The sequence below is a fragment of the Schistocerca americana genome, chromosome 6 (assembly GCF_021461395.2).
Source record: "Schistocerca americana isolate TAMUIC-IGC-003095 chromosome 6, iqSchAmer2.1, whole genome shotgun sequence".
Taxonomy (NCBI): domain Eukaryota; kingdom Metazoa; phylum Arthropoda; class Insecta; order Orthoptera; family Acrididae; genus Schistocerca; species Schistocerca americana.
Window position 1 is genome coordinate 8,699,936 of NC_060124.1, and position 14,830 is coordinate 8,714,765.

Consider the following 14,830-nt stretch of genomic DNA (forward strand, 5'->3'; position numbering starts at 1 on the left):
GAAGCCACTTTATAAAAAAGGAGACATTGATAATGTTGACAATTTTAGACCTATTTCTATGCCATCGGTGTTTGCTAAAGTTATCGAGAAGGTTGTACATACAACGTTACTGGAGCATTTAAATTCACATAACGTGCTGTCAGATGTACAGTTTGGTTTTAGAAATGTCTTAACAACTGAAAATGCTATATTCTCTTTTCTCTGTGAGGTTTTGGACGGATTGAATAAAAGGCTGCGAACGTTAGGTGTTTTCTTTGATTTAACAAAGGCTTTTGACTGTGTTGACCACAAAATATTACTGCAGAAGTTGGACCGTTATGGAGTAAGCGGAGTAGCTTACAATTGGTTCGCCTCTTACTTTAAGAACAGAAAGCAGAAGGTAATTCTCCACAATATTGAGGGTGGTAGTGAGGTTCAGTCTCAATGGGGCACTGTTAAGTGGGGCATTCCCCAAGGGTCGGTGCTGGGGCCACTGCTGTTTCTTATTTATATAAATGATATGCCTTCTAGTATTACAGGTGATTCAAAAATATTTCTGTTTGCTGATGACACCAGCTTGGTAGTGAAGGATCTTGTGTGTAATATTGAAACAGTATCAAATAATGTTGTTCATGAAATAAGTTCGTGGCTTGTGGAAAATAATTTGATGCTAAATCACAGTAAGACTCCGTTTTTACAGTTTCTAACTCACAATTCAACGAGAAGCGATATTTTGATCAGACAGAATGGGCATATTATAAGCGAGACGGATCAGTTCAAGTTCCTAGGCATTCGGGTAGATAGTAAGCTGTTGTGGAAAGCCCATGTTCAGGATCTTGTTCAGGTACTAAATGCTGCTTTATTTACCATTAGAACAGTATCTGAAATAAGTGACAGTTCAACACGAAAATTAGTCCACTTCGCATATTTTCATACGCTTATGTCATATGGTATTATTTTTTGGGGTAATTCTTCTGATTCAAAAAGGGTATTTTTGGCTCAAAAACGGGCTGTTCGAGCTATGTGTGGTGTAAGTTCGAGAACCTCTTGTCATCCCCTATTCAATAGTCTGGGAATTCTGACATTGCCCTCACAGTATATATTTTCTTTAATGTCTTTTGTTGCTAGCAATATTAGCTTATTCCCAAGAGTTAGCAGCTTTCACTCAGTTAATACTAGGCAGAAATGAAATCTGCATGTGGAATGCACTTCCTTGACTCTTGTGCAGAAAGGAGTGCAGTATTCTGCTGCATCCGTTTTCAATAAGCTACCACAAGAACTCAAAAATCTTAGCAGTAACCCAAACACTTTTAAGACTAAACTGAAGAGTTTCCTCATGGCTCACTCCTATTCTGTCGAGGAGCTCGTGGAAGAGCTGAAAAATTAAGCAAATTCCAGTGTTATAATGTTGATTTTCTTTACTTAAACTTACGAATTATCGCCTGAATATGTTTCTTTTATTTCAGTTTATCTGTTTCGACTATCGTGTTATAATTTCATGTATTGACTCGTTCCATGACCATGGAGACTTCTCCTTCACTTGATCCCACGGAACAATAAATAAATAAATAAAAATAAAAAGATGAGATTTCATTCACAGCATCTAAAAGGGCTTATAGATCTTAAGGTATGCACGTTAGAGCCTATGTTAGCCGGACTTTTTTGCTTCGAACGCTCATTCCTCCCACAGCCCTCAACGCTGAGCATTCCTCCTGGGACACCCTGTACGCAATGCTACCAGACGGCGTTCAGTCTCGCAGTAGGCAGGGGTTACAATGTTTTGGTTCATCAGTGTGTGCACCGTGCTTTTCTTGCAATTAACTAGTCTATTTTCGAACATAGCTTCTCTTAAATTGTTATGAAACTTCTCGTGAGGTTTATTTGGAATCTCTATTCCTTTGCCCCGTGTTCTTACAACACAACTTCTTGGAAGCTCGATGCAGCCAGAGTATTGCTTTGCTCTGTTTTTGTAGTATTTGCCTACTAGCTTCCATCCGTTACTTTCATTGCTGCTTTCTGATGTGAAGCAGTTAAACCACGTTTCATCTGTAATAGCAAATTTGGCAGTTACGTTTGAATTACACAAATATGTAGTACTTCACTAATGTATATCCAAGGATCACTTAGGGATGATGTTCCACCATTTTCATAATTTGGTTTAACGTTCGTGTATAGCCTTTTGCGATGCTTGTTTGGAACCTGATCTATTAGTCGATATCTTTACTATCATATTCACCACACAATTTGTAAAAACCTCAACTCATTGTTGTGTAGACCCGCGTTTGTAATTATATTCACCACACAATTTGTAAAAACCTCAACTCATTGTTGTGTAGACCCGCGTTTGTAATATTTACCTCTGTCTAATGCAAGTTGGAAAGCTTCTTTCCTTTGTTTATAATACGTTGCTTTACTTACAACTGCGAGACTCTCGCTGTAGGCTATGCAGCCCAGGTAAACGGCCCTCGAATTAGGCATATTCACCCAAGATAGACATTTATTTCGGACGATTGACTGTGAATCGCCCGAAGCTGAAGCTAATGTGGTATCTAGTGAGTCAGTAAGACTGGTGGTGTTGTAGAGGAGTGTGTTCAACTAACTGGCCACGAAAGATCTATTAATTTTTCTTTAAGTCTCGTAGAAGATGAACTTCGACGGCAAGTTCTCGGACTGACGATGGAAAATTGTCTCCTTTAGGTGAAAAACGCACTTATTTCTCAATGTAGTCCCCTTTTAGGAAAATGCTCTTGGTCTAATGTTTTCCAATTGAAAAGATTTTCTCTTTCGAAGTGCGATTTTAAAAAGGATTTGGAAAATCCAAAAGCATCTCGTGTGTTCTGCCGTCAACGGAGATTTACCACAAATATGTGAACTGGCATTGTTCGCGATGATATTACTGGGCCTGGAGGAAAGTACTATCCTTCTGTGCGAAGTACTACCGGAAATATTGGAGAATATCCCGTTTGCAGTCAAGCAACGATATGTTCGTAGCATGAAGGGGTCCCATCACACTTAGTCATTGCTGTCAGAGGACCCTTGGACAATAGTTTCCGCAATTGTTGAATTGGAAGGAAAGGGCCAGTACCGCGGCCACCGCGTGCCTCCTGCTTCCCTTCCTCCCTCCTGTGGATTTCCTTTTGTTTGGGTGGAGATGAAGTGTTTGTGTACGAGGCGCCGATACACACTCCAGAAGGGCTGGTTGCCCATTTGGGTGAAGCTGCAGCCTCTGTTGGTGAAACACCTCGTTGTTTTGAGCTTGTTAGGCAAACATTAGCACGCAGACGTATTATTCATCCCACGGCAGTTTGAACAACACCTCTAAACATCACCCGCATCAAAATTTTCGTGTATCACTATCGGGGAAAAGGTGCACGTCTGACATTTTTGTCACATAAAAAAGTGTTTTTTACGTCTCTAAACATTCTGCGTGGTGTCTGCGACTTCTATATCATGTCTCCCTACCACTTTCGCGCAACGACGCTCTGAGCGTGTTTTTTAGGGAATTGACTAGTTTGAACCTGGGACCTGTTGCTGGTAAGGAGACGCCAGACCACACATGACATGTAGAATTCAGAAGAGTTCAGTGGGACTAGCGATGATATAACCAAATACTTAATGATTTCAGCGTCAGCTCCACTGCACTCCCTGTAAAAGAATCTTAATACTAACTAAATTTAGTGGAAGGGGTTCAAGGCTTTCCTATTTTTAGTTAGCTGGTAAAATAACGTCGAAAAAGCAGTTAAGTTTACCATTGGAAATTTTATTCTACTCACAAAACATTGTTTATAAATTGCACTATTGATAAAAGGAAATGTTTTAATACAGGATGGTAAAAACCAACTGCGTTCAACAAAAATGTGAACGAATATTCCCTGAATGGGATTCCAAGTTCTACAATGGATCGAAGGATGACCTATGCCATATCACATCTATAATCTAGGTTTAAATTAAGTTTCACAAGAGAGAAAACTATCAAAATGGTCTACAGTGACCCTCAATTATCTTTAATTACTCATCTAACTTGTCGTAAATTACAGTGGCTGATGTGGCTTCTCAATAGCTATATAACAGAAAAATCATCGCGTTTCAGATTTTTACTTCAAGCGGCAAATGTGAACACCATGAGCTTTAATTGACGATCGACACTAGTATTACGCAAAAAGGGGGTGTAACAGATGAGACTTCTGCAGTTCTGAGTGAAGCTTTATGCGCTGTTATGCGGCATCGCGTGCTTTCATTACCTTGTCAGTGTTCGTCAGGGGGCGGCGCACAGTACAGCTCCTTCCAGCTCGCCGTCTCGGAAGCAACTCTCTCCTAACTTCTCCTTACTACAGTTTACCGAAGTTGGTTTAAAAAAAACTATCTGGCTGTGTTTTCATCTGACCAATCAGGGTCTCAATGTTAACCTTAAGCTCCACCTACAAAAATTCTGTCTATCCAATGAGAAACGTTATACTTTTCGTGGTGGGGCAATGTTTTTTAAAGTTTGCAACGTAACAGAGACGCGAAAAAGTCTCACGCTAAAGACTTGCGGGTGGTGTGGTCCTAGCGGTTAGCTGGCGACGTGGGTGTCCGTCTGTCCCTTATCGTAGGGCCTTCCAGCTTAACACGGTTCTGCTCTCGGCTTCTGTTCTCGCTTCTCCCCTCGGAACTGCGTCTGTCTCACAGTGGGAAGGTATGACATGCATTTAGGCATTCTTGTGTTAGTCTGTGGTATTCTATTTGCTCACTCGTTACTCTTATTACTTTGGTTAATTTAATGTCACGATTTATTCGGAGCTATGTGACATACTATTGGATTTGCTTATCATGTCAGGGTTTTCTTGGAAGGTGTTGGATTTGCCTGACACCTTACACGTCCTCTAAACACTCCAAAATTTTGTGTACGTAGTTTTTTTACACCCATTATATCTTGAGCACTAGCGCCCATCTTGGAGTCCCCCAAAGTAAGTTTTAAGTGTGTCCATTTCGTATTGTGTTCTGTTTGCTAGGAAGTCTTGAATCGAGTCACAAATGAGGTCATACACTCCTTAAGCTCGTATTCACAAAGCGCCAGTGCGAAGCTGTGTGGACCGTCTTTCGGAGGACAGGGAAAACTGCATCAACCTGGCCGTCGTTGTTCATGGCTCTATCGCTCTCCTGCATGGACAGCAAAACGCTTAGTTTCACAGGACTTGTGCTGCTTCCTTTCCGCGGCGGTCGTCAACGGCAGAACACTACGCTAAATGGGGAAGGAAAATGTAAATCGGGCTGTACAGATGGGAATGTGACTCATGCTTACTCTGAGCGAGACTGCAGTATGTTGTTACCCGCTGCACCATCAAGTGGAGTTTACGGATGACGATGTAATGAGGTTGCGAGTACTGCGAGCTCCAAACAGGATTGAATTTCCTGCATGTGATACGTCGACTGTGCTAACCATAGTGTTTCCGGTCCCATAGCTGCGGATGGACGTCTGGCCTCGCAACAGCAGTTTCAATATTCGTTTCCTCACTGAACTGGCACGTGAAGGAGTGAAAAAAAAATCATGTTTCAAAATTTTATCTTCAAAAATCTATGCAGTTTTCCAACCAAGAAAACATTTTACTTCGATGAAGTTAGTCCTAAGGAAGTTCCAAACTAGAGTAATTTAAGTGTCTTTATATTGGTTCAAATGGCTCTGAGCACTATGGGACTTAACATCTGAGGTCATCAGTCCCCTAGAACTTAGAACTACTTAAACCTAACTAACCCAAGGACATCACACACATCCATGCCCGAGGCAGGGTTCGAACCTGCGACCGTAGCAAACGCGCGGTTCCGGACTGAAGCGCCTAGAACCGCTTGGCCACAACGGCCGGCAGTGTCTTTATGCATGGATATGCTCCGATATCACGCACATGGCTATTTTAAAAACAGATTTGGTTCTCACATGTTTGATTTTCATGAATTCTTAGTCTGCACCCGCGGTCTAGGGGTAGTGTCTTTGATTGGTAATCGAAACATCGTCGCTCCCGGTTTCGAACCCCGCCACCACTTAAATTCTGAATTGCGGCAGAAAGACTTCCGGCATAAGAAGTCACCCTCATTCTGCCAAGGGCCTTTACGGCCTTGTCAAAGAGGGCGGGGGGGCCGATACAGGTTCAGGGCTCTTTCTTGTCCTTGGGATGGGAAACCGTCCGTAAAGGCGGAAGGATCAGCAATGCTCAACATCATGAGCACGCAGAAGGCAAAAAAACCACTGCATTAAAGACACAACGTATATCCACGGACATTTAGCCCGTAATTGAAAGAAAAGTGTCATGATGATCTCTCCATTGGCAAAAGTTTCAGGAATAGTCCAACATTCGAATCTCCGGGAGGGGACTGCCAAGCGGCAGGTGACGAGGAGAAAAAGACTGAATAATAAACGAAAGGATAACGTTCTGCGAGTTGGGGGGGGAGAGTATCAGAAGCTTGAACGTCGTAAGGAAGCCAGAAAATCTGAAAACGGAAATGCAGAGTCTCAGTCTAGATGTAGGGGGGTACAGTGAAGTGAAATGGTAAGACGATAAAGATTTCTGGTCAGATGAGTATAAGGTAATATCAAAAGCAGCAGAAAACGGTATAACGGGAGCAGAGAACTCTTCTGTGACAGGGTTGTTCTAATCAGAATCGACAGCAAGCCAACGCCGTCAACAACAGTTCAGGTAAACATGCCGACGTCGCAAACTGAAGATGAAGAGAGAGAGAAAATATACGAGGATATTGAACTGGTAATGCAGTACGTAAGGGAAATGAACATCTAATAGTCATGAGGTACTGGAGTCCGCTTGTAGGGGAAAAAGAAAGCGCCACGAGAGAATATGCCCTTGGTACTAGAAATCAGAGAGGAGAAAGAGTAATTCAGTTATGTAATAAATTTCAGCTAGTAATAGTGAATACTCTGTTTAAGAATCACAACTGGAGGGCGATACGGGAAGATTTCAGTTAGATTACACCATGGTAGACATAGATTCCGAAATCAGATACCGGATTGTAAGGCATACCGACGAGCAGATACAGACTCAGATCACAGTTTAGTAATGATAAAGAGCAGGCCGAAGTTTAAGACAGATATCAGGAAGAGTCAATGTGCAAAGAAGTGGGGTACGGAAGCACTAAGGACTGAAGAGAAACTTCCGAAGTTCTCTGAGTCTATAAATATGGCAATATCGAATAGCTCAGCAGGCAGTTCAGTTTACAGGGAATGGAAATTTCTAAAATGCGCAGTCACAAAAGTTGGACAAAGAAACATAGGTACAAGGAAGTAGCTGTAAAGAAATCACAGGTAACGCAGCAAATAGTTCATCTGATTGATGAAAGAAGGAAGTACAAAATTTTTTTCGAAAATTCGCGAGTACACAAATACACGCTCCTGAGTAACGAAATAAATAGAAAGTGCAGGGAAGCTAAAATGATATGGCTGCATGAAAAATGTAAAGAAATAGAAAATAAAATGATTGTCAGAAGAACTGACTCAGAAAAGTCAAAACAACCTTCGGTAAAATTAAATGCAAGGGGGGCAACATTAAGAACGTAATGGAAATTCCACTGTTAAATGCAGAGCAGATAAGCGGAAAGAGTACAGTGAAAGCCTCAATAAGAAGGAAGATTTGTCTGTTGAAGCGATAGATGAAGAAACTGGAATCGATTTAGAAGAGATAGGAAATCCAATACTAGAATCATAATTTAAGAGCTTTGGAAGGCTTAATATCAAATAAAGCAGAAGGGATGGATAACATTCCATCAGAAATTCTTAAATCAGTGGGGGAAATGACAACAAAACAATCATTCGCGTTGATGTTGTGAGGGTTTTGTTTTATACAGAAAATTGTAACTTTGGTAATATTTTGTACGTCACACGGAAAAGTAAAGCTTCATTAAGATCTGAGTAATAGCGACTGATGTGTCGACAGAAGTGCCGACACTGTGTGATTTGAGGGGACCGCAATGCACGCTATAAACACCCGAAGGATGGCGTGAGGTCTGAAACAGGATACGTAATGAATGCTATAAAGAAAAGTACGTAGCTTTTGGAATACTTAACTTTAATCCATCCTTGTTGTATACATGGTTCTTGATGAGACATGCTTTATACGATAAGTGTCAATTGCTATGTAAGGCTAATGGCGCCTTGCTAGGTCGTAGCCATGGACTTAGCTGAAGGCTATTCTAACTATCTGCTCGGCAAAGGAGCGAGGCTTCGTCAGTGTAGTCGCTAGCAAAGTCGTCCGTACAACTGGGGCGAGTGCTATCCCGTATCTCGAGACCTGCCTTGTGGTGGCGCTCGGTCTGCGATCACACAGTGGCGACACGCGGGTCCGACATGTACTAATGGACCGCGGCCGATTTAAAACTACCACCTAGCAAGTGTGGTGTCTGGCGGTGACACCACAGCGACCAACAACTCTGCCAAAGAGGTTGCGCTGCGAGAGAAAGTAGAATCTTTGCTTGTGAGTGGAGTGCACTGTTGTAGAGAGAGAGAGAGAGAGAGAGAGAGAGAGAGAGAGAGAGAGAAGGAGTCGAGTTGTATTTTGTGTTGGAGTAAGATGAGTTTAGGGCATTCTGTGTGCAGGAAATAATTTTATTATACTATTTTCTATTTATTGAGAGATATTTTCTAAATTCATGTAGAAGACTTCAAAAGGTGTTGTAATAGCGCATTTGCTGAGACATCCAAGTTTGGTAATTAATTTGGTGTGGCATTTAGAACTTGAAATTTTTATGATGACGTAACAATCTGTGATCTACTGATTTTTCTTCAGACGGATAGCACACGTATTTCTAAGAAAGTAAAGATAATTTGTTCAAGTTTTTCCACTATTAACGTAAAGCAAATTTCTATTATTTCAAGTGTTAAAATAATTTGTCTTAGTGATTTTAAGTGTTGTAAATACAATTACTTCATTGTTTTCCCATCAGTCGTCAGTCATCTCTTTATTTCGAGTTTCAAATATACACTGAATAGCCGAAGAATCTGGTACACCTGCCTAGTATCGTGCAGGGCCCCCGCGAGCACGCAGACGTACCACAACACGACGTAGCCGTGGCTCGACTAATGTCTGAAGCAGTGCTGGAGGGGACTGACACCATGAATCGCGCAGGGCCGTCTATAAGTTCGTGAGAGTACGAGGGCGTGGAGATCTCTTCTGCGCAGTACGCTGCATGGCACCCCAGATGTTCATGTCTGGGGAGTTTGGTGGCCAGCGGAAGTGTTTAAACTCAGAAGAGTGTTCCTGGACTCACTCTGTAGCAACTCTGGACGTGTGGGGTGCCGCATTATCCTGCTGGAATTGCTCAAGTCCGCCGGAATGCACAATGGACCTGAATGGATGTAGGTGATCAGACAGGATGCTTAAGTACGTGTCTAGACGTATCAGGGCGTCCATATCTCTCCAATTGCACATGCCCCACACCATTACGGAGCTTCCACCAGGATAAAAAGTCCCCTGCTGAAATGCAGGGTCCATGGATTCATAAGATTGTCGGATTCCTGAGTTTGTCTCCGTACCCATACACGTCCATCCGCTCGATACAATTTGAAAAGAGACTCGTCCGACCAGGCAACATGTTTCCAGTCATCAACAGTACAATGTCGGTGTTGACGGGTCCAGGCGAGGCGTGAAGCTTTGTGTCATGCAGTCATCAAGGGTACTTGATTGTTACTGATGTGGATAAGGTAAATGTAAGTGGATATAAGCTCTCTGCACATGTAATGAGAGAAAATATGGAGAAAGGAGGAGTTGCCATATATGTCAAAAGTTATCATTGTGCAAAAAGTACAGAAACAAAAAAGTTTTGTGTAGAGAAACATATAGAAGCATGTGCCTGTGAGCTTAAATTAAATAAAGGCACATTTATAATTGTAACTGTATATAGGTCCCCATCAGGAAATTTTCATCTATTTCTGAAAAATTTGGACTCCTTGTTGTGCTATCTGTCAGACAGGGGGAAGCAAATTATTATTTGTGGGGACTTCAATGTAGATTCTCTGAAAGAGGGTAATAGAAAAATGACCTTGAAGTATTACTCGGTTCTTTCAATTTGACACCCGTTATTGATTTTCCTACTCGGGTGGTAAAGGATAGCAGCTCACTGATAGATAACTTCTTTATAGACCAAGATAAGTTTAACCAGATAAATGCTCAGCCTGTTGAGAATGGTCTTTCTGATCATGGTGCACAGCTAGTTACAATATATGACATAGCTCCATTCAGCAATACTAAACAGTCCTCCAAAGTAGTACGTTCAGTCAACAATTTAACAATTGCAAATTTCAGGGAAAGCCTACAGCAGTTAGACTGGGATGAGGTGTACCGTGAACCTGATGCCAATTTAAAATATAATTTATTTCATGACATTTTTGTAAATTCAATTGAAAACTGCTTCCCCAAGAAAATAGTTAAATATACTCGTAAGAAACCTTGTAACAAACCATGGCTTACTAAGGGTATAAAAATATCTTATAACCGGAAAAGGGAAATGTATCTGACAGCAAGAAAGAGTAGTGACCCAGAAACTATCAAAAATTATAAAAACTACTGTGTTATATTAAGAAAAGTTATTAAAAAATCCAGGAGTATGTGTATCATGTCTGAAATCAGCAACTCTGATAATAAAATTAAAACAATTTGGAATATTATTAAAAGCGAAACAGGTCAACCAAGAGCAGAGGAAGACAGTATTACCATCGAATTGAATGAAAACTTTACGAACAAAAAGTCAGAAGTTGAAAATATTTTTAATAATCATTTTCTAAATGTTGTGGATATAGTAGGATCCAGGTGTTTATTAGAAGATGCTAGGCTGTTAATGGAAGAGGCCATACCTATGCAATTTGACACAATTGAAATCTCACCCACTTCTCCCTCTGAAATTAGGAAAATAATAAACTTGCTTAAAAGCAAAAACTCACATGGAATTGATGGCATTTCCAGCAAAATACTAAAAGCTTGTTCTCAACAGATAAGTAAGATTCTCAGCCATCTGTGTAATAGCTCTCTGGAACAGGGCATTTTCCCTGATAGACTGAAATATGCTATTGTTATACCTTTGCATAAAAAGGGGGATAGATCTGATGTCAACAATTACTGTCCAATCTCCCTTCTAACAGCTTTATCCAAAATTTTCGAGAAAGTAATGTATTCAAGAGTAGCTTCACATATCTGTAAAAATGAAGTACTAACAAAATGTCAGTTTGGTTTCCAGAAAGGTTTTTCAACAGAAAATGCCATATATGCTTTCACCAGTCAAATTTTGAATGATCTGAATAACCGAACACCACCCATTGGGATTTTTTGTGATCTCTCAAAGGCTTTTGATTGTGTAAATCATGAAATTCTGCTAGACAAGCTCAAGTATTGTGGCATGAGTGGGACAGTGCACAAATGGTTTAATTCGTACCTAACTGGAAGAGTGCAGAAAGTTGAAATAAGTAGTTCTCGTAACATGCAAAGATCAGCACATTCCTCAAACTGGGGAACTATCAAGAATGGGGTTCCACAAGGGTCAGTCTTGGGTCCTTTGTTGTTCTTATTATATATTAATGACTTGCCATTCTATATTCATGAAGAGGCAAAGTTAGTTCTCTTTGCTGATGATACAAGGATAGTAATCACACCTGACAAACAAGAATTAACTGATGAAATTGTCAATACTGTCTTTCAGAAAATTACGAAGTGGTTCCTTGTAAACGGACTCTCACTGAATTTTGATAAGACACAGTACATAAAGTTCCGTACAGGGAATGGTATGACGCCATTAATAAATATAGACCTTAATCAGAAGCATATAGCTAAGGTAGAATATTCCAAATTTTTAGGTGTGTCCATTGATGAGAGATTAAATTGGAAGAAACACATTGATGATCTGCTGAAACGTTTGAGTTCAGCTACTTATGCAATAAGAGTAATTGCAAATTTTGGTGATAAACATCTTAGTTAATTAGCTTACTACGCCTATTTTCACTCATTGCTTTCATATGGCATCATATTTTGGGGGAATTCATCACTGAGGAATAAAGTATTTATTGCACAAAAGCGTGTAATCAGAATAATAGCTGGAGTCCACCCAAGATCATCCTGCAGACATTTATTTAAGGATCTAGGGATATTCACAGTAGCTTCTCAGTATATATACTCTCTTATGAAATTTGTTATTAACAACCAAACCCAATTCAAAAGTAATAGCAGTGTGCATAACTACAATACTAGGAGAAAGGATGATCTTCACTATTCAAGATTAAATCTAACTTTGGCACAGAAAGGGGTGAATTATACTGGCACTAAAGTCTTTGGTCACTTACCAAATAGTATCAAAAGTCTGACAGATAACCAACAAGTATTTAAGAAGAAATTAAAAGAATTTCTGAATGACAACTCCTTCTACTCCATAGAGGAATTTTTAGATATAAATTAAGAAAAAAAAGAAAGAAAAACAAAACAAAAACATTAAAAAAATAAAAATAAAAAATAAAGAAAAACAAAAAAACACAAAAAAATAAAGTTGTAATATTAACTTAAGTATGTTGTTAAATTAACCTAATTATGTCATGTATTGGAAAATTCGACTTGTTCCACATCATTACGAAATATCGTATTCATGATCCATGGAACTAGTATTAATCTAATCTAATCTACACTAGTGGACCTTCGGCTCCAAAAGCTCATATGATGATGTTTCGTTGAATGGTTCGCACACTGACTCTGCTTGAGGTCCCAGCATTGAAATCTACAGCAATTTGCGGAAGTGTTGCACTTACGTCACTTTGAACGATTCTCTTCGGTCGTCGTTGGTCCCTTACTTGCAAGACCTTTCTCCGGCCGGAGGGATGTCGGAGATCTGATGTCTTACCGAATTCCTGATAGTCACGGTACACTCGTGAAATGGTCGTATGGGAGAATCCCTACTTCATCACTACTTCGCAGATGCTGTGTGCCATCGTTCGGGCCCCGACTATATCACCACGTTCAAATTCATTTAAATCTTGATAATCTGCCATTGTAGCAGCTGTAACCGATGTAACTACTATGCCAGACACTTGTCTTACATGGGCGTTGCCGAATGCAGCGCCGTATTCTGCCTGTTTAGTTATATCTGTATTTGAGTATGCATGCCTATACCAGTTTCTTTGGCGCTTCAGTGTATAATTTCGCTTTCCTGAGTTTCTCATTTACAGAAATTTAACTGACAACGACTATTGCCGTAATGAGATTCATCAGCACAAAAGTTTTGTGGGAGTCTCTACAGTTTAAAGTTTGTATTGCACATTGCGTTGCAAGTAGTTTGAATTTTTATTTTTTTACCTAGCACAGCAACGACAGCCGCAGTAGTTAGGAGACAGCAGCAGCATAGTATTTATTCTTTGTGCATACAGGTAGGCCATTTATAATTTACGTGTGACATGATAAACATTTCAACAGTGACATACTTCTAAGATGCGGCGTTTTTGGTAGTTACTTGTATTTCACATTTTTCTCACAGTGAGATTGCTTGTATTATTGCTAACAGGACAGTTTTTTTCTTTTAATTTAACAGAACAGACTGTACTCTCGCTACGGCCGTTGCAGTACACAGTGGAATGTTATATTTCTGATTGCTTTTGCATTGCTGATCACTGTCAAGAATTACGAACTCAAAATACGAGCTTAACTCTTTCTCTAATAACGAGTTCAATTTCTTGTAACCACATAGACAAAATACCAGTAAGTATAATTATGCTTTACCGTACGACCAAAACTAATGAGCCACTTTCACTTGGCGACAGTTCTTCACAGTACGAACTCTGGTCAATTTTCTGATATTTTCTCGGTAGGCAAAGTACGTGCTCTGCTTTCCTCCAATATTATAATTTATTTTTCTTTCATGCTATTGCCACTGCGCATTTCATTTATCAACCATTTGTTTATTTTTCTTTCAGCATTTTATTTATGATTTTGTATGATTTATTTTCTCTTCGAAAATTTTTTTCCTTTGCTACTATAATGGTCAAACCGCACGCTGCCACCAATAGTATATCGCGATGTTCTAGTGCTACAAGAACTGCTTCCAAACAAAATTCAGTTACCGACAGTAATCTCATTTACGAAATTTCTACTTGCAATTTAGCCACGAACACTGACCCAACAATGTAGCAAGCGCCTGCATCAGTTCCTAACAGTCAGATAATTTCCAGTACAGTCATGCAACCGATTACTGATTCCAACAATTTTGCCAGTGCAGATATTACTTTGTTTCAGCACACCCAAAATACCACAACTGATTTCCAGAATTCCGCTTAGTCTAACAATTTGCAAAATTCGTCTCAGTCTATTACTAACGTCACGTACGGTACGTAAATTTTGCCAGACAACACAGCATGTAATGCAGACACGATTAATCAATCAGTTTCGCAACCAGAAATTCCTTGTACTAATACAGATATTAAACTCATGTTTCAACAAATTATGCAGCAAAATATCCAACAAACGCTATAACTCAGACAGGATAACCAACAAAACATGCAAGGACTCGAACAGAATTTAGACAAAACAACAGTGAACAGAACGACAGACGGTAGTTGACGAAATATTATAAAACATTACAGACGGTCACGAACAGGACAAATCTTTATTGATTTCCAAGATGAACAAGAAAGTTCCAAACGTTTAGGTCACTAAAGTCCACAAGAAGACGCAACTGCAATCCGCCATATCAAATGCATCCAAGCCCACGTGCATAATGTTATAGATCAATTGCTCACGGCATAATCTGAAGTTGAAAAGCCAGCCAATAAGTCGCACAAATTCAGCAACATACTGACGATAGTTCCGACTCAAAAGAAGCTGCAAATTTTGCGGCATCGGAAGAATTT